This window comes from Gopherus flavomarginatus, chromosome 20 (assembly GCF_025201925.1).
Source record: "Gopherus flavomarginatus isolate rGopFla2 chromosome 20, rGopFla2.mat.asm, whole genome shotgun sequence".
NCBI lineage: Eukaryota > Metazoa > Chordata > Testudines > Testudinidae > Gopherus > Gopherus flavomarginatus.
Window position 1 is genome coordinate 19,942,325 of NC_066636.1, and position 20,652 is coordinate 19,962,976.

A 20,652-nucleotide genomic window follows, 5' to 3' on the forward strand; every position below is an offset into this window, starting at 1 on the left:
TTTGCTTAGCAGCGCATCTCTCGCTGTTTGCCAGTGTTTCCTAACTTCCTGTTTTGCCTCCATACCTGGTAGTGGTTTTACATTATATGAATTAGCAGTTTAGTAAATGAATAAAGTATATTGGCTTTCCAGTAGGTGTATCAAATGAGCCACCACTTTCCATCATTCTCTTAACCACTCATCCTGGATTAGCACTTTGGGATTATCCCGTGACGTTTATCCCTAGATTTATTTATTTGTATTCTCACTGGTCCCTTTCTCACCGATCTTTAAGACTGGAGAGGGATTGGCCTCAACCGGTTGCAGACACAAGAGCAAAGGTCCTAAGCATCCCAGCGTACATCTGCGCTGCAAAAAAACAAATCAAACCCTTCGGCAGCAAGTTTCAGAGCCTGAATCAGTTGCCTTGCGCTTGCGTTGCTAAAAATAGCAGTGTAGATGTCACACTCCTGCTGGAACCAGGGCTCTGAGAAGCAGCAAGGTTGGGGAGGAGAGAGGGTCTCAGACCGTGGATTTCAGCCCAAGCAGGAATGTCTACACTGCTTTTCAGTTGACCCAGGCTCTGAGACACTCTGCCATGGATTCGCTTCCCCACCCGTTCACTCATTTGTCATAACCGAGACTTGCCATGTATCAAAGCTGCATCCTCTTGCTGTGTGGTGTCAGAGCTTCATGTTAACTGCTCTGTCCTTCTGGTTGGCTGCTTCTTTCTCAGCCCTCATGCGCTCATGTGGTGGTCACACAGTTGGCCAGAGAGTGTCCTGGTTACCTGACCCAACCAGAGCACAATGTGATGGCCAAGGACTCCTTGCTGTTATGTTTCTAACTAAACTCCTAGATGCCCACAAAGTTTTTTTTTTTCCACCCAGCCCAACATCTCCTTGACTGTTCCATGCATGTGTTTCTAGCCACCCTCCCCTGCGCTGCTTATAATGAATATTAATGACAGCATAATAGAGATGTTCCAGTGAAATCTGACCATAACCAAACATCCTCAGCTCTGTGGCCTCTTCTTTCTCTGGATTCTACTTAGCCTCCAAAAGCGGGAAGTCCACCAAATAGAGGATCTGGACTATTGCTAGTCATCCTTGCTTCCCATTGTTACCCTCCATCTAGCTTGACTTGATGGGCAAAAGTCCCAGCCTGTGCCATGTGTCAAACTGAAACAGTTGTCAAGCACTAACGTGCACCCTCCTCAAACCATGCTACCGACTCTCTCTGGGCTGTGAGATAAAGGATAGCACGGCTGCTATAGCAACTCTGCATGACCATAGATTTCCAAGCCTGAAAGTGGAGAGGTTGAAACATACTTACGCGTCTTGTGTATGTGAATTCTCCCCCCAATAGGAACATACTGAAAGCCAACATTTCAACAGCTTCTAGTGGCCGTATGCAGAATTTGAGCACAGCTGAGAGGATTGCAAACTGTCACCCCATTTTTTTTCCAGCACAAACCATTTTTTTACATCACTTCAGTTCCTATCCCCAACCCTCTGGTGCAAAAATAATCTTCTGAATTGATCCCTTTTTCTGAGGACTGGATGATATTAATTTTATGGACGCAGCACGATTTCTTTCCATAGCTGTGAACCGAGTAAGCCTAAAAAAACACCTCCACCCAATAATACCATTATAGCTGTAGAAATTCAGACCCTGTAAAAGAGATTCAGCATCTGCTGTATGCTCATGTATAAATACTGTCTTGTTTTTCCATTACACTTTGCACTGTGCTGATTTGCATTTAGCATTTATTGTGAAATCCTTTTGAACATCAGCATCTGAATTTAAGATACAATAGTCCAAACTGTAATATTCTGGTTTTCTACTCAGTGCACAATTCATTGAAACTGTGGAACTCCTTGCCACAAGATATCAGTGAAGCCAAGAGCTTCGCTGGATTTAAACAGGACTGGACATTTATATGGCTAACAAAAATATCCAGATTGACAAGGGTAAATATACTACTAGAGGTATATTTGGAAGGAATAATAAACCCTTATGTGTCAGAGCATATGTCAATGGCTAACTTTTGGGGACTAGGAGGAAGCTTTCCTTGGGGGTAGGTTATCCTATAATTGCCTTCTGTAGGTGTTTTACAGGTTCCTCTGAAGCAGCTGATGTTGGCCACTCAGACACTGGACTAGATGAGGCAGTGTGGTCTAGTGGTTAGGGCACTGGATTTGAGAAGCAGGACACGGGTTCTATTCCTGGCTCTACCCCTCTCTGGCTTAGTGACCTTGGATGAGTCATCCTCCTTCTCTGCCTTTGTCTCCTTCCATTCTTTATCTATAACCCACCCTTTAGCCAGCTTGTCTAGTTAAGTTCTTTGGGGGCAGAATCTGTGGGTCTAGGCAGCGCCTGGCACAATGGGGCCCTGATCTCAGTTGGAGTCTCTAGGTGCTACCATAATAAACTGCTGCAGTGTGTCAGTGGCTCTCAGCCTTTCCAGACTCCTGTCCCCCTTTCAGGAGTCTGATCTGTCTTGCATACCCCAAGTTTCACCTCACTTAAAAATGACTTGCTTACAAAATCCGACCTGAAAAGATACAAGCGTCACAGCGCACTAGTACTGCAAAAGTGCTGATGTTCTCATTTTTACCATAGCATGATGAAATAAATCGACTGGCATATAAATACCGTACTTGCATTTCAGGGTATGGCCTATAGAGCAGCATAAACAAGTCTGTGTGAAATTTCAGTTTGTACTGACTTTGCTGGTCCTTTTTGTGTAGCCTGTGGTAAAACCAGGCAATTATCTAGAGGAGTTGCATGCCCCCTGGCAGACCTCTGCGTACCCCCAGGGTTGTGTCTCCTCCCCACCGCTCGGTTGAGAACTACAGCGGTATGGCAATTCCATGCTCCTGTTGAAGCCAATGGGAGTCTTACCACTGACTTTAATAGGAGCAGAAATGGGCCTTTATGGTACATGTCCTTGGGCACCCTGTACCTCTGTGCGCTCTCTGACTTGGTCAGAGAGTTATAGAATTTAAGGCCAAAACTGGCCACTGGCTCATCTAACCTCCTGCCACTAACCCGTGCTCTGTTACCCTGCCACTGAGCCCAGTAACTTGGCAGAGACTAAAATATTACAGCCCAATTCGTGGTGGCATTGGAACGTCCACCAGACTCCAGCCTGAAGTGCAGAATAAGCGCCACGGTCTCAATGTTGCACTCGTGGCACTGAACCATTGCGGGAGCGAGGGCTGGGGTTCTCCAGCTCGTGTACAATTGAAAAGAATGTGTGTGTTTTCTAACCCTGGAGGAAATTCCTCTTTCACGAGGTGCCAGATTCTTAGCTAAGTTCAGACAGCAGCCAAGTTCTCCCTGAACAGAAAATGGAGTGGCTGGAATTGACTGGAGAGTTCACAGTTGGCGTAAGTCATTGGACTGTCAATTTTCTTTTCTTTTTTTTAATGGGTCTTTGCTTCAGTCCCCTGCCCTGGCTTTAATGATCTCCTGCTGCTTGAATGCTTGAAAGAGAGTCAAAGCGCACACCAAGCATTTGGGAGCACAAGCCTAATCAAAGAAAGATGTGCAGTCAGCGCTGGTGGAAAAACCTAGCAAGCTAGGATAAGGGAGCAACTATCTTAAACCTTCCACCCACCAGGAGCTTCTCCTTCATTGTGCTCGCTTGCATTCGGTCTTAATGCCGTCTTGCCACGGCTCCTCTACCAAAGCCAGGGACAACCAGATAAAATTTCCCTTCTCTGTCTGACTTGGCTGCCGTTGGGCGACTCCCATTTAGATTGACGCCTGCGCTTTGAATGCTATGAACTGGCTTCCCCACGCTGTGATACACGCAGTGAGGGTTGTACGTTCTGGTGGATCACCGTGGCTGTGGGCCTGGCTTGGCCAGCTGAAAAGTTGCAGTAACTTAGCATCAGACGTGTCAGTGCACTTACAAAATGGCCCTCTGCAAATCTCAAAGGGGAGGTGGTATGGGCTAGTGGCCAGAGCAGCATCTGGGACTCAAGGGAGCTGGCTCTCAGACCGCTAGTCTGTGCACTAAACCATCCCACCTAAACCTACAGCTGCCTTGCTGGGGGGCAGGGGAGGGCTTCAGTAAGAATTGTACCTTGTCTTGTACAATGGGGCTTGGCATTTATTGACTGTCTAAAAGCAAAGTGCGGCTTGCTGTTGCAAGCACGAGGTTTTCTGCTCCAGCTGTTTGGCTCATAGAGAACAAGATCACTAGCTACGTCCCTGTTCGCAATATACCAGCAGTAAGGTCTTGTCTAAACGCACACAGCTTCCCAGGGAACTATAGCACAGTTAAAGCAGTGTGGCCACCTTCATTTGAATGCTGTTAGATCAGGATAAAGGGGTTTATACCAGTGTAGCTTATTTCCATATGGGAAAGGAAATAACTTATCTGGCTATAAGGCAATTATACTGCATCTGCGCTTAAAGTTGTACTGTTAGAACTGTATTGGTAAAATTAATCACCTAACCCACATAGTTACCCTGGGACAAAAACTGTGTCTGCTTCCATCGGCATCAGTCCTGTGCTGCAGACATGCTAGTGATGGGTGAATAAAGACATTTGTGTTACCAACCTGTGGCCCAACTCTGCCAATTTCTGCAAAGCCTTTGTGCCTGTTTCAGCTCTAAACTCAGTTACCCATCTTTGATTACAGGAAAAAACATTTTGTTGAGTTAATGATCCTAAATGCGCCTCCCTGTGGGAAAGAACAAACATCTGCAGCGATTCCCCCTGCTTTCTCCCCCCCCCCCCCCCCACAAGCACTTCTGATTTTTACAGGGGAAAATCTCTTAACTCTGCATCCCTTATGGTATCTGTTAGCCAAGACAGCCGGTCCATCAAACTTGAGTTCCAATTCAGGGCTGAGTTCACACTTGCTTGACTCTTACCTGTGGAATTTTTACCGATCACGAAGTTTGAATGATAAAGTTTAGCAGGGTCTTCGGTTGGGTGACCAGATAGAAAAGGATAAATGGACACAAATCAGACAGTAGGAATGGCAATATACAAAAACCTGTAGGAAAGCACTTCAACCTCCCTGGCCACACTATAGCAGACCTTAAGGTGGCCATCCTGCAGCAAAAAAACTTCAGGACCAGACTTCAAAGAGAAACTGCTGAGCTTCAGTTCATCTGCAAATTTGACACCATCAGCTCAGGATTGAACAAAGACTGTGAATGGCTTGCCAATTACAAAACCAGTTTCTCCTCTCTTGGTTTTCACACCTCAACTGCTAGAACAGGGCCTCATCCTCCCTGATTGAACTGACCTCGTTATCTCTAGCTTGCTTGCTAGCACACATATATATACCTGCCCCTGGATATTTCCATTACATGCATCTGAGGAAGTGGGTATTCATCCACGAAAGCTCATGCTCCAAAACGTCTGTTAGTCTATAAGGTGCCACAGGATTCTTTGCTGCTTTTACAGATAGAAAGTGTGAAAAATCGGGACGGCGGGTGGGGGTAATAGGCGCCTATATAAGAAAAAGCCCCAAATATTGAGACTATCCCTATAAAATCAGGACATCTGGTCACCCTAGCCTTTGGGTGAACTTTCACAGTACGTTCACTGGCCAATCCCAGAGGGGGTGGTCTTCAACTTTTTGCCTTTGTTCAGATTCTTGTTGAAAACACGTAGTGGTGAAAAGCTGCACGGATTGGCCAGAGCCGGCAGAGGCTGGTGTCCAAACACATTAGACTATTACGTGGCAGTTCAGAAGTACAGCTTGCATTTTGAACAGGGAATCCCATAGGCAGCACCCAAACCAAGTTAATAAGGCAGATTTCACAGTCAGGACTAATAGCTGTGTGGGGGAGAGGGTCAAGTGAAAGAATCTTAACTTTTTAAAAACCTGCACATGATTGATTGACTTAAAAGGGGAAGGGAAAAGAATAAACGAAGGTAATTTAAAACATTAGTTCTAACGTTATTCCGGCAGCACCTGGCCCTCCCCATGGTGCTGGCTGTTGTCCAGACGGACACGGAACATCTGCACAGCTGAGCTAGCCTGTGTGTAAGCAGCCTCGCTGCACTGTCCTGGCTGAGTTACCCCGTCCTCACTAGCACTGCGTTTTCCCTGTGTGTGTCGCTAGGGCTTCTGGGACACAACCCTTGGCTCTTAGCTGAGTCTCTCCCAGTGAATTGTGGGAGAATTTCTGCTTTCCTGGGCCCATTGGCGGGGAAGGGCCTGGGAAGATATTGGGGGACTCACCTGTGCCAGTTGGCCAGGGTTGAAAGCACAATCAAAGTTGGGTGAGAGGGTTTGGTGTGTGGACAGGAGTGAGGTTAGGAGTAACCCCAGCTCTGCAGGGAAGACAACCCCCCCCCAGTGCAAGGCATTCCCGGCACGGATGAGTTCCTAATTTAATCAGACAAGATGGAGGGGGCAGAGAAAGGAGGGGTTATACCCATATTATAGATGGACAACTGAAGCATTGAGGCTTGATGTGATGTGACCAAGGTCATGGGAGGAACATGTGGCAGAGCCCACACTGAACCCAGATTATTTGAGAGCTAGACCAGTGTCTTATCATCCTTCCTCTCTGTCAGTACTTCAATTCCGTTTAGGACCCGATGCCCCTTGTGTTCTGCCAGCATCCTGCAGCAGAATGTGTGTCGATGATGCCACCTGCAAGGTTAAAACAATTCAGTGGCATTAATCCTATCAAGTCAATGGGATTTCCCAAAGACTTTGTGCAGGGAAAATACATCTGTTAAAGGTGTTTTGCAAAGGAAAGAGCCCCTGATGTTCCTGGAGTGGAAAAGAGGAGATTTCCTCCATCATGGACATAGAACCAAACATCCTTCCTGCCGCTGCAGGTTGATAGGTACCAGCAGCCTATGGTCCCTTTTGCAGGACTGGGAGAGAGAAGGACCAGGAGCTCCGAACTTAGCAATCAGAGACCCCGGCAGCAAAGTCCTCGACTAAACCAGAATTTAGCCCCTGCTCCATGTGCCTGCAGGCAGCTGGTGAAGGAGAGTATGGCCAGAGCAACCTATTTGCCTTCATCCTCCTGAGAGAGCTGCAGCCCAAGAGGTCAGCCCCTCTGCTAGCCATTGTAGTTTCACCTGGACTCCCCAGGCCTGCTGCATTTCAGCGCCGGGCCGTCACGGTTGTGATCTGCGATTGCAATCCGATGACGGTCTAAAAGGCTCGTTTGGTGGTGACCGATGCCTGATCTGCTATCAGATGCTGGTACAGTGCAGTCCAGACTGTCCCTCCAGCAAGCAGGAGGTGCAAAGAAACGCCTGCTGCATTCCTCCCATTCCCTCAGTGCTCAAGTGGCCGTGTCTGAGGGCTGCAATTTGCATGTGCCTGAAGCCCCTCCACCCCCCGCTTTTTTTGGCAAACTGGGAATGCTTTCCTGGGAGTGCGAGCTAGTAGTTAGACCAACAGACAGGCCGTCAGGACTCCTGGGTTCTCTTTCTGTCTGGAGGAGGAGAGTGCTGTGTAGTGGTTAGAGCAGGCTATCAGGTAGCTGGGGTTCTATTGAATCGGGGAGGGGAGTGTGTGGGCTAATGGTTAGAGCGAGGTGGCTCTTGCATTCTATTCCTGACTCGGGGACGGAAATGGGACTTGGGACTCTGGGCTTATGTTCCCAGGCTGTGGGACGAGGATGTTGCTCAGTATTTTAGTCTTCACGTGGTTAATCCCTTTCGAGTTCTTTTCATCGCACAGTGGGTTGCGTCGAAAACAGCAGTCCAAATCTTTCTCCTTTTGAAAGCCCCAGCTCCTTTTATCCGCTGTCCATAATAGGCCCTGCTTTTAACATTCAGCTCCACGGGGCGCGCCACAGAACCTTTCTAACCCTCTCCGTTTCCAGCTGAACAGTTTCCTCCTTTTATTCCATCTTCATTAGGAGCAAGAGGCGGCTGTGATTCCCTAACGCCTTCTGGCAGTTGGAGGGGACAGAATCCTCCCCCACCAACACGCCCCCCCAGGAGCCGTTCCCCATCAGCTGAGACGACTTCGCCTGCAGTCAGCTTTTTTCCACCCTGGCTATTGGCAGCTGGCTTTGCTGTGAGCGCTGGATGGGAGTCGTGCCGGAGAACTGGCTGTACCGCAGCTTCCTGCAAGTTCCAACAGATGGTGTCTTGCATAATGACCCCTTTCATTGAAGCCAGGCTTGGGATTTCCCTGGGCTCGTCTCTCCCCGAGGCGGCTTCCTGGGCTGACACGCACCTTTTTGGTTCAGAAAAGGAAGCCTTTTCTGAAGCGGAGGCGGAGCGGGATCAGGGCCCGTGTTCCACTCCCCTCTCGCTTGAAGTAATCTCCTTATGGCTATGCACGCAGTGGCGTAGGCCTTGTCTACACTAGTGTGTGTCTATTTCCCTATGCCCCCCCCCCACCATAGTGTAGACACATCCTACGCCGACGGATGGGTTTTTTGTTCCTTTAGATACTCCCCACCCCCAGGTGCCAGTAGCTGGGTTGCCGGAAGCATTCTTCCTTCAGCCTAGCTGGATTTACAGTGGGCATTATGTGGGCCGAGCCGTGGCCCAGAGGGGTGTGAATTTTTATGACATTGAGCTAAGTTTTTAAGTGTAAACCAGGCTTTAGCTTTCATTGCTGCTATAACTGCCTGCAGAACGCCTGAGCTGGCTTCACTTAATGGGAAAGGAAGCTTCTGCTGCTTTGAGATGATGGCAGCTCTTAGTTTAAGAGACCTAGTTCAGGAGATGGCAGTTCTAGTCCCGGCTCTGGTGACCGTGGGCAAGTTACTTCCTAGCTCTGTGCCTCAGTTTCCCCTTTTCCCTTGTCTGTTTAAACTGTAAGTTCTTCATTGCAGGAACTGTCGATCATGTTGTCTGTACAGCTCCTAGCACGAGTCTCAGTTGGAGCCTCTAGGCACTGTGGTATTAAATTCCCCTAGGTCTTTAACTTCCAGAGTGCAGGTAGCATCTCTCTTAGCCCCCGCCCCCCCTCCAGCTCCCATTTCTTTCCCCTGAGCAGAACCACGACAAAATAAAATTCCAGGGTCCTGTGTACTCTGAACCCTCTTGTTTGCCCATCTCCTCTGGACCTCCTTCCACATCCCCAGTGCTTGTTTCTGGGCGCTTGAGATGTCCGATCACCTAATACCATGAAGCCAGGCTAAGGAAACTTGCTGGGCGTGACTCCTGCGGGTGAATCTCCCTGGGTTGTTGGCGGAAGGCTCCAGTGTCGCTCTGGGGAGGTCGAGGAAGCCAATACGTGTCACATGACTCAAGTTGCCAGCACCCATCCTACGTACGACGTGGAGCCACAGTTTAAATGGTACAAACTGGTCCCCTGCTGGCACAGAATGTGCCTTGCCATCGATTAGAGCCGTGCTGTAGGCAGAGGCGTTGGGATAGTGGGGCTGCTAACGATCCTTGTGCTTTGGGTGATAATGTTTATAATGTGTGTTCCAGCTGGGGTGTTTCTCCCCAAGAATGTGTGGGACCTGACTCTGGAGATCAGTGAGATGCTCCAACCCAGGCTCAATAGCCAGAAGTGGCTCTTAATTCGACTCTTAAATGCACATGATATTAAACCGTGGTGTGGTTTAATTATTAACCAGTCTGGATGCTTTGACTGTGTTAACCAGTTGAAGTTGATACACTAAAGATGGTCAGTCATTTTGCGGTGAGAATTTTATATATATAATATACACTCTCTCTCTCTCTCTCTCTCTCTCTCTCTCATATCACACTGTTTCAATATGAATGGACAGTACTGTAGTAAATGAAACAATGAATTCACGCTCCTGTTGCTCCCTTGGGTACCATTGGTCACTAATTTGGCTCCTGAACCACTGAGGCCTGAGTATCACAGCTATGTATCATCAATAAGATCAAGAGGTGACCTGATTAGTGTATCAGACTTTAAGGGGCCCATTGTGATCATTTAATCTGACCTGCACATTGCAGGCCACAGACCCTGTTACAGAACCCTGGCCTCTGGCTGAGCCACTAAAGTCCTCAAATCATTGTTTAAAGACTTTAAGTTATAAAGAATCCACCATTTATGCTACTTAAAACTTCCAAGTGACCCGTGCCCCCTGCTGCAGTGGAAGGCAAACTCCCCCCCCCCCCCCAAAAAAAAAAAAACCACATGGTCTCTGCCAATCTGACTTGCGGGAAAAATCCTTCCTGACTCTAAATCTGGCAATCAGTTAGACCCTGAGCATATGGGCAAGACCTACCAGCCAGACACCTGGGAAAGAATTCTCTGTAGTAACTCAGAGCCCTCCCCATCTATTGTCCCATCGCCAGCCATTGAAGATAGCTGCTGCCAGCAGTCGCAGATCGGCTACATACCATTGTAGGCAGTCGCATCGTAGCATCCCCGCCATAAACTTACCAAGCTCAGTCTTGAAACTAGTTATGTTTTTTTTTCCCCACTGCTCTCCTTGGGAAGCTGTTCCAGACCCTCACTCCTCTGATGGTTAGAAACCTTCATCTAAGTTCAAGCCTAAACTTGTTGATGGCCAATTTATATCCATTTGTTCCTGTGTCCACACTGGCGCTTAACTTAAATAACTCCTCTCCCTCCCTGGTATGTATCCCTCTGAGGTATTTATAGAGAGAAATCGCATCTCCCCTCAGCCTTGTTGTGGTCTGGACAAACAAGTCAAGCTCTTTGAGTCTCCTCTCATAACGTAGGTTTTCCATCGCTTGGGTCATCCTCGTGGTCCTTCTCTGCACCTGTTCCAGTAGGGTTAGAATGTACCAGGAACTAAACGGCTCTTGAATCTAGCAGAGCAAAGCAGAACAAGCACCACTGGGTGGAAGTTAAAGCCAGACAATTCAAATGAGAACCCAGCCACTCATTTTGACCAGTGAGGGCAATTAACCAGTGCAACAAACTGTCAAGGGTAGATGGGGGATTCTCCACCTCTTAATGGCTTCAGATGCAGACTGACTCCCTCACTGGAAGATGCTTGAGCCTAATGCAAGATATTGGGTTCAAAACAGAGATAACAGAGGGATTCTCTGGCCCATGCTATGGAGGAGGCCAGACTAGATGATCTAATGGTCCCTTGTGGGCCTAAAAATCTGTCTCTACCTGGCCTTCATCGTTGTTGTATCTCTGGACAGGTCTACACTACAGGCACTCTACCCGCAATAGCTACGGCACTGCGCCATAACCCCACAGTGTAAATGTGGATTACAGTGGCGGAAGGGGTTTCCCCATTGTTCTGGGAATGCCACCTCCTTGTGTGACAGTAGTGAGGTTGATGGACGCATTCTGCCACCCACCCACCTGCATCTCTGTGTAGAGTTTAGGTCAGCATAGTGACAGCACTCGGGCGTGGATTTTTCATACCCCCATGCAGCATAGCCAGGTCGACCTCGTGTCGAAGTGCAGACCGGCCCTCAGTAGCTTGGTGTCGCTAATGAATTTTGTCCTTGTCACCTCCCTGGGTGGAGCAGTACTATTAAACCAATTTCATAGATGGGTCTTGGCGGCCCAGAGCGCGAGGTGCCTTGCCACAGACCCAGTGGTCGAGCTTGTGGTCCCGCAGTTGCAGTCCCTCATCTCATGTCGAATCTCGAACAGCAGAACTGATCACTTATTAATCAGACTCTTGCAAACGTGCTCCAAGTCCCCTCAGCAGAATCCTGCTCAGCTGTTTATGCTGCAGTGGCACCAACAGCAGGGACTGCGGCATCAACCTACCGAGAGATGGGTGGGCCCAGTCCCCAGAAACTTACAACCTATACGGACAACAGGTAGAAGGGGAAAAGGATTTGCCCAAGGTCACCCACAGCTCAGTAGCAGGACTGGAAATCAAGTCTCCCAAATGCCAAGCTGGTGCTGTAAGGATGAGGCCTTCGTCTGCAGCCAGATGAAAAGAGCAGCCGAGCAGCAGCCGTTAGCAGGATTCACATCCTCACATTCCATCTAAATTGCATTCAAACACAGTAACATCAGGCTGTTAAGGAGGAGACCCCGTCCTAATGGCCCCCGCTGCCACCAGGTAAAGAACCAGCTCTTAAGATGGTTAAAGAAAACGTAGTTTGACAGCATCTGTCTGGCAAGAAATCACTTCTCAAGAGTTGTGGCTGTGAAATCCTCACGTCGTCTATGCTTTGTCATTCTGGTCCCCACTTCCCTGTTGTTTATCTGTATGGTCTCTGGCTCTTTAATTGTTTCTGTCTGTTACATAATTAATTTTGTTACGTGTGAATTAATTAAGGTGGGGGCGGTAGGATTGGTTAACGAATTGTGTTGCACTATGTTAGGATTGGTTAAGGTACAGCTAAAAAAGACTCAAATGTCACCATATAAACAGGGCCAAAAGGAAGTACTTTGGGTACCAGCTCCAGGACACAGCCCCAAAGATCAGAGCGGCCAGACCTCAACACTCTGCCAGTGATGCCGGGCAGAGACTGGAATCCCCCCAGATAATACCACTTCATTCCTTTGCCAAGCGCCTGGAGATCCCAGCTGTGCCACATTACAGACAAGCAAAATATAATTAGAACTGGTGTCTCCCTGTGATTTTTATAGCACAGCAGCGCCTGCCTTGGGTACTTTGTTCACTGGGGAAACTCACCCGCTGACCACGCCCTCTGCTATGTATAGCTCTGTGTTTACTCTGTTGCTCTAATCTGCTGCAACCTGTCTCGGTGTGCCGTCACTGGGCTGGCCTGTGGTGCAAGTGACATTGCAACTGCGTTGCAGCAACGGAGCAAAAATAAGGTTCTTAGCCCAGGCCTAGAAATTCTTTCCTCTCGCTCACAGCTGGCAGCACTGTATATGGCACAGCTGTGCTTCCGATGTAGGTTAGGAACTCTGCCCTGAAGGGATGGCCTCTTAGTTGGCGAACGTGCGTTAGGACATCAGGAGTTGTTTTTAACCCACGGGCTTATTGGGGGCTGCTCCGTTGACCCTCCATGAACAGAGCTCTCGTGGCCTGGAATACATGCGGCCAGGGGGCTGAATGAACCCCTTTTTTTTGTGTGCTAAGCCTTTGTCTTGTGTCCTAAATCATGTGTGACTCCCACTCTCTCCATTAACGGGCTTTCCCCCCGCGCCCCATGCACACTGCGTGGCCTCTGAAGCATCCTCTCCTCTTTGATCTCAGCCGTAATAATCTGCTTCAGACCATAATTGGCCAGCATCTAAAATGATCTCTGCTGGGGCCAGCAGTGCAACGACAGAGGAACGTGAAAGAACAGGAGCGCCTCATGGGGTTTTTGTTTGGAGCTAAGTTTGTCTTTCAAGGGAACGCAGGCCGAGGGCTGGGGGAGTTTCTCTCTCCAAGGGAACAAACCCCTCTGTGCAGTTAGAATTTATGGTCGAACGCTGATTTGCAGCAGATGTTGCATAATGCAAGTGACTGCCCGGCTTCTTCACAGCAGCTTGCCTGTCTAGAATTGGAGCAGATAATATTTGTGTAAGCTGGGAAAACAATATGAGTATTTTCCTTCCAAAAGGCAGAGCTAAATAAACTTGAGTCTGAAACTTATTTTACCCTTTACTCTGCCCCGCCCTGACCTCACCCTGAGGGACATTTTTGTGGCTGGAAATTTTCTTTCATTTCCTTTTAAGCTTAGTATTTATTTTTTAAATATGCAAGATGGAGCAAAGCTGGAGAGTGCATCTAGTAGGGAACTAATAAACTGATGGACTGGGCTAGGCAGTAACTTTGAAAGCCCTGAGAGCTCAGGTTGAGAGCCTGGCAGAGTTGGCTAAACCCCTCTTCGTGCTAACTTTAGTAGCTGCTGTTTGATATCCTTCTGCAATACTAGGGGAACGGGAAGAGTGTTAGCAACATCATGTGATGTGACTACGTCTTCCCCCCCCCCCCAAAAAAAACAGAACAGAAATATTTGCCTTTCCTGCTTTATTACTGATAATCCTATCACTTCCATTGAGTAATGGACCGATACCATTGTCAGAATTCCTTGTCCCTACTATACTTTAGAAACTACTGCTTATTGCCCTTAACTCTGCTAGCCATAGATTTCTCCTTGTATCTCTTTGTTTCCCTTATCAATCTTCTACACTTCCTAGCTTCTGATTTATATTCAGTACTATCAACTTCGCCTTTCTTCCATTTGTTATGTTATTTTTATAGCTGCCTTCACTTCCCCCTAAATCAGTTTTTTAATCAATATGGGAGTTGTCCTCAATTGGAGCTGTTTGGATCTACTAAAGTCGTCTTAAACAATTCCCAATGATCAGTAACAGTTTTCTGATTAAATTTTTCCTCCCAGCAGATCTGACTCATAATTATTTTCAGCATTGTGAAATTGGCCCATTTAAAGCACCAAGGATCTATATTAGTGCTCTGGACTTTATTCTGTTTGCACATTAGAAGTGTGATCAAATCATGACTACTTGTACTTAAGCTACCAGTAATTTTCAGCTTGGGTGAACAGCTCCTTTTCATCCATCAGGACAAGGGCTGATATAGCATGCAGGAGCCTCTTTAGGAAGAAAAGTGAAATCCGTATTGGCAGAGATGGCCGGAACTGTAACAGCAACATCGTGCTATATTCAACAGGGGTCTCATCAGATAGGGGGCAGGGTCTGGGGCATGAGCTGCAGGGGTAGGTGCTTGGAGCCATGGGTTCTAGTCTTAACTGTGCCACTGCCTTGCTGTGTGGACATGGGCAAGTCACTTGAACGCTCTAACTGGGTACAAACGCTTGCCTCATAGTGCTTCAACACAGTTAAGGCTGGCAGGGATGACACAATCACCCAGGCCGGAGAACTTCACTCAGTTAGCTCTGTATTGAGCTCAATAACCTGTGCTGGCTTCTGCTCAGTTCCTTGCTAGCCAGGCCCTACTCGATGCATGAGTCTTAATGCAAAACAAGATCAAAATCTGTACCATTGTGCTCTCTCTCCCCCTGGGCTAATGAAGTAAGTTCCAGAGCTTCTCTGTTTACAGACACCGTGGACCACGCCCTGGGGGAGGTGTGAATTGGCATAGTCCACGGCTGTCCATGGGTCCGTACTGACTTACAATAGCCTTGGAAGTCTCTCTCTCTGTGGTAACCAGCTAAATGCTCCTGGTGGAAGTGGATGCTACTGCATGTGTAGTGTGATAGAAAGAGTGTGAGCCCTACTGGGCTACAGGCCGCCAGAAATGGAATAACGGACTAGCCGGGGGAGCCCAGGGCAGTGGGTCTATACTGGGGCTTTGAACCACAGCTGCTCCGTGTCACCAGAACCCAAACACCCCAGTGGAGCTACATGCTTATTCACACCCTGGAGCCTGTGCAAATAAGCCAGGCTTATCCGTTCCCAGGGCTCTGCAGCATCCCAATGCCGGTGCTGCTGCGGTGCTTGGGGTCTCCATCAGTAAATCTGGTGCGTGGCCTTCTTGTTTTCAGGTCAATAGCTCCTGAAGTGAGCGCAAGGAGACGGTGGAAATGACCTCCGCGAGTATTGGATTAGAGAACGAAATAGCGAACGTGAGCATTGGAACCACTGCCCAGGTTTCAAAGCCAACATTGCATTGAGATGAAAGGGGATTGTTCACACCTGAGCTATTGCTCCAAGATCTCGCCCCTATTGTTCTGTGCCTGTTACTCTATCCATGGAGTTGCGGTGGAGCTGTAGCCAGCAGGAGTGGAACTGGGGGCAGAGCAAGGGTGAAAGGCAGGCCCTGAGTACCTAGTGAATTGCCCCAGAGCAGTCGTGACACGGTTTTATTGCACTTTTCCAGAGGAGCATCTCCCAGAGTTACCAGCTGAACAAGCTCCAATGCAAGCTCCCGTCTCACCCAGCCCTGGAAGGCAGTTGCCATGGGCCCAGGCCCAGAGCTCACGGAGACTGGGCTATCCATTATTAATGTTTGTTATGGTAGTGCCAAGGGAGCCGTCAAAAACACGGTCCTCTTGTGCTAGGTGCTGCACAATCACCGTGTAGGAGACAGCTCCTGCCCCAGAGCCCAGACTAGCAGGATAGGGGAGAGGGATGGAACATATGAGTTTAGCTGATTTGACATTTGGTTAGGACACTGGGGTTTGCATCCTCACTCTCGCTATTCGTACCAGGGGATGTTAATTATTATGGGATGCCAGGCCCCATGGCTTTATATCTCCGCTGGGAGGGGGTGTCTCCCGCTGCCCGGTGGCTCTGTGGTACCATGATAGGCCTTTGGGTTCGGGACTGAGACGGGGAGATGCCCTGGAGGCGGGGAGCCTGCCTTTTGGTTTCCAATCTAATTTCACGGCATGCTCTATTTCCCCTGGAATGGCCCACTGGAGCCGGCTGATCTATATTGCATGAGCATGAATGAAAACCATGAGGGCTTTATCTGATACAGCGACTCTGCTCGCTGCCAAGCTGCATTTCATCTTGTGTGCCTCTTCTGCTCTCTCGCTTCCTGCTTGGCTGATCTTATGCAAGCCCCGCCTGGAGGGAGCGGCCAGACAATTTGTTGAGAGAGCTAAGTATCCACTGCTCCTGTAGGGTCAACCAGCGGTTCTGCTGGTTGTGTGGGCAGGCCCAGCTCCCCACAGGACCCAGAGGGAAGTGCTTAGGAGTGAGAGCTGTACCTTGGAGCTGAATTTAGAGTTGGGGTGGCCCCAGGGCCCAGGGGGTGGGGAGTCCTGGGTTCTATCCCTGCTCTGCCACTGACCTGCAGGAAAACTCATGATGAAAATGGCCCCAATCCTGCAAACATGGTTTAAAATACCCATGGCCTGGTGCTTTGGGTTAAAGCCCAATGTCTCCCTCCCATCCCAGGAACACATGGGCAGGGCCAGCTCCAGCTTTTTTGCGGCCCCAAGCGGTGAAGCAGAAAAAAGTAAAATAAAGCAATTTGGCGGTGGGTCCTTCGCTCCCTCTCTTCCTCTTGGGCAGCACTTCGGCAGCAGCTCAAAGAGGAAGAGACGGCCTGAGGGAACCGCCACTGAAGACCCAGCCGTGCCACTTCTTTCCATTAGCCGCCCCAGGCACCTGCTTCCTTCACTGGTTCCTGGAGCCGACCGTCAGGGGCGGCTTTAGGCCCCAGCATGCCAAGCGCGTCCTTGGGGCGGCATGCTGGGGGGGGGGCGCTCTACCGGTAGCCGAGAGGGAGGCAGGCAGCTCCGGTGGGCCTCCCGCAGGCTTGCCTACAGAGGGTCCGCTGGTCCCGTGGCTCCGGTGGGACCAGCGGACCGTGGGCCCAGCGGACCCTACGCAGGCACACCTGTAGGAGGCCCACCGGAGCCGCCTGCCACCCTCCCGGTGACCGGCAGAGCGCCCTCCCCAGCATGCCGCCCTGCTTGGGGCAGCGAAATGTCTAAAGCTGCCCCTGCCGGCTGTGGTTTTCTTTCGTAAGGATTTAAGCCCCTGCTGTGCCTCTCTGCTCCTCTGCGGCGCTGAGCAGCTGCCTGTGCAGCCTGGGGTTCTCAGGGCTGTTTGCCCAGCTACGGCGTAGCGATTCAGAAACGAGGGAGCGATGCTCTTTGCTGGGCAGGGGGCTAAAGGCTAGTCCCCCTGCAGGCCACGAACCACAGCACCAGCAACAAACAGCCAGGCAATAGTCGGGATGAGACAGGGACTGAGTTTCGATTAGAGTGTAAATCCCTCAGGGCAGGGCCTGGCTTTCTGTTCCATGCTGGTGCAGCGCCTAATGCCCCTGGGTCCTGACCCACGCCCGGAGCACCTAGGTGATGCTGCAGCATGGATAATAATAATACTAGTGCCGTTACACCTGAGGTCGTGTATTACGGTAGCACCTACCCACCCCAGCTGAGATCAGGACTCTGTTGGGCCAGGCACTGGGCGGTCACAAATGACAGACAGAACGTCCGGTCTAAATAGAACAGACAGACAACGGAGCAGGAGGAGACGCAAAGGCACAGAGACAGGACCTCCCTTGTCCAAGGTCTCCCCGCAGGGGCCACGGCAGAGAGCGCCCATTCGTCACCAGCCTCCCATTGCATCCGGGCATAGGTGCAGTTCACACTGCCGCTCCTCACCCGGTTTGCGCCAGCCTGGCTATGTCAGCCTGGGCTGAGAACCTGGGTTCGAGCTGGACTCAGCCTCCCAATCAGCACCCCCCTTTCCCAGCTGTAGGTAAGTCCGTCCAGTCTCTAACCCTTGACCTCCAGGCATAGTGAAAAACTCCACCTGGCCAGGTGCAACTTCAGCATAGTGAGACTGCAGGAGGTTTGAAAAGCCCTGCAGGGGCTGGGTTGTCGCTTTAGACTGTCAGGTGTTTGGGGAAGGGACTGTCTCACGCTCTGTGGCTGGGCAGCGCCCAGCAGGTGAGGTCACCATCTCAGCCAGCGCCGCATGATGCTACAGTTCTAATAGCAAACTGCTGCTTCCTGGGCTGGGGCTACCCGTGTGTGGTCCTGCTTCCCTGTAAAGCCACGCTGGCTTTAAAAAGGAGCTGGGGATTTAATAACACTAATCCCTAGGTCTCACCTAGCACTTGTCAGACCTAGAGCTCAAAGCACTTTGTAACGGGCAAAGTGCCATTATCTCTGTTTAGCAGATGGGGAAACCGAGGCACAGACAGTGCCTGTGACTTACGCAAGGTCACCCAGTGGGCTATGGCCAGAGCCAGGAGTAGAACCCAGGCCTGTCCTCTACCCGCTAGACAACTTGACCTAACTTGGTGCTGTGAAAGATACCATCTTGACAGCCTATTTGCAGTGCACCTGCAGCGCAAATTACATGTACATGCTACCCCCACCACATGTGCCTTTACCTGGACTGTACCCCAGGCTAGTTCTGTCAAGCTTCAGGCATAAACCACCCTCCGGCTAGGGGAGGTCAGGAGGGAATTTCCCCTGAGGGCAGGTCATCCCATGGCAGCAGTGTTCCTTCCTGTGGTGCTGGCCGCTGTGGGAGACAGCCGGCTCCAGGGCAACTGGACCTGGGCCTGGGCCCCCTCTGGCGCTTGCTCTGGCTTTGTGGCTCAGCTCAGCACCACACTGATATGAACGCCCGTCCACAACACAGAGTGGGACCCATGGCACAGCTCTCCCCTGGCCCCAACTTCCAGCGGCTCCTGGCCTTGAATGGGTGGCCCTGCTGCCCCCATCGCTGTGCCTGGCCACAGAGAGATGGGAGGGGAGCTGAGTCCTTCCAGCCCATTTTCCCCTTGGCTTCTCTGCTGAGCCAGTGTGAGCTGTTTGAGATGGGGGGTGGAGCTCTGGGTTATAAAGCCATTTGGATCATCTAGTCTGGCACCCCCCTGCCCCCCTCTGCTGCATAACCCAGGAGGTGGTTTCACCAGGCAGTTCTGCCACTGAGCCCCATGATGTGCAGCGAAGATGCTTCAACACCTCGTTCTGTCCACTGTCCAGTCCGGCACCTTCCCTTCCATCTCCGTCTGCTGCCCTCCCCCCATATGTCGGCATGCCCAGCCCAGCCCAGATTAAGGGCACTCCCCACGCTGCGGCTATTTGCACAACAGCTGGAAGAACCCCCCTAGGAACACATAGCCGGATGCAGAGGCAGCTTTGCCACCTCTATCGGCCCCCCACCACAGGAGCCACTCACATAGGGGGCGGAGGAGGGGCCGGAGTGGATGTGGCTGGGGTGGTCTTTTGCGTGGGCTGCTAGGCTCATGGGGCAAACCAGCCTCAGGATAGGGCAGGGGCCAGCTGCCACCTCCCGCTCCAGGCGCTGGGCTGCCACAGGGATGAATCTAGCCCTAGAAGACTATGGTGTGGGCTCAGCCCTGGTGGTCCCATGGCCAGGGCCCAGCTGCCATCCCTGACCGCTAAGAGAGTGGGTTCCATCCGCTACCGGGGCCCAACACATCCCGGCTTTTAGTTTCTGTGACCTTTCCCGCCCGGTTTAGAGGGCGGACGCTGGGTTCCGGGTCCTGCTGAGCCGGGCGCGTCGTCGATGGCTCAGCTGGGGAGCTTCGTTCCAACCTGCGCCTCTGGGAACCTGCTCCCCTGGGAGTTGATAACTCAGCTCCCCCAAAGGGAAGTGCTGGAGCCGGAAGGTTTGGGGGTGCCCCATGACACCTCAGAGGCTTCGTCTTCACTGCACCAGCGAGTGCCATGCCAGCCAGCTGCAGCCCTAGCTTAGAGCCCCCCTCAACTCAAGCTAGAGATGTGTGTGTGGTTGGGAGGCAGGTTAGGGGCAATGCAGACATTATACTGCGAGCTAATGCCCCAGTGAACACGAGCCCCAAGTACTTCTTCAACCCCGGGCACTGCGGCGTCTCAGCACCTTGCGGTCGCAAATCGATTTGCATCCTGGGATGGATAACGGTGCGATAGGGGAGGAACTGAGACAGCGAGAAGGGGCTTGCCCCAAGGAGTCTCCAGGGAATTTGTCTCAGGTCACTTGGGCACCGTCCTAACCACGGGACCATCCTTTCTCTCTATGAACCATTTGTGGTTCAAGAACCAGCATTAACCCACCAGAAGCAGCCCCCCTCTAGCAGCAGAGACTCACCGGCAAACGGTTTGGTCTATTCACATTCTGCTACAGCCACCAGCTAGCTGGGTCCTACAATATTTCAGGGGTGCTGATCTGCAGAGCCCGCAAAGCCAGCACCTTCCTCTTCACTTCCTACCCCCCTCTTGGTGTGGCCTTTCCCCCAGCCTGCTCCCAACCTCACCCCAACAGCTGCCGAGGTTCAAAGGTGGGGCAAGGGGCAGGAGATGGGGAAACCAGTGCAGGGAGGTCTAAGCGATGCAGGAGGTATTTAGTATAGGCAACACCCTCCAGATAACTGCACTTTGCCCTCCTTGAGAACTCTTCAGCTGCAGATATGAGA

The 20,652-nt window shown here is 50.7% G+C and overlaps 1 long non-coding RNA gene across 1 annotated transcript in view; it reads right to left on the reverse strand.

Annotated features, from left to right (window-relative positions):
- Positions 1–20,652, reverse strand: part of LOC127038205 (uncharacterized) — a 246,081-nt gene that overhangs the window by 131,366 nt on the left and 94,063 nt on the right. The window lies entirely within an intron of this gene.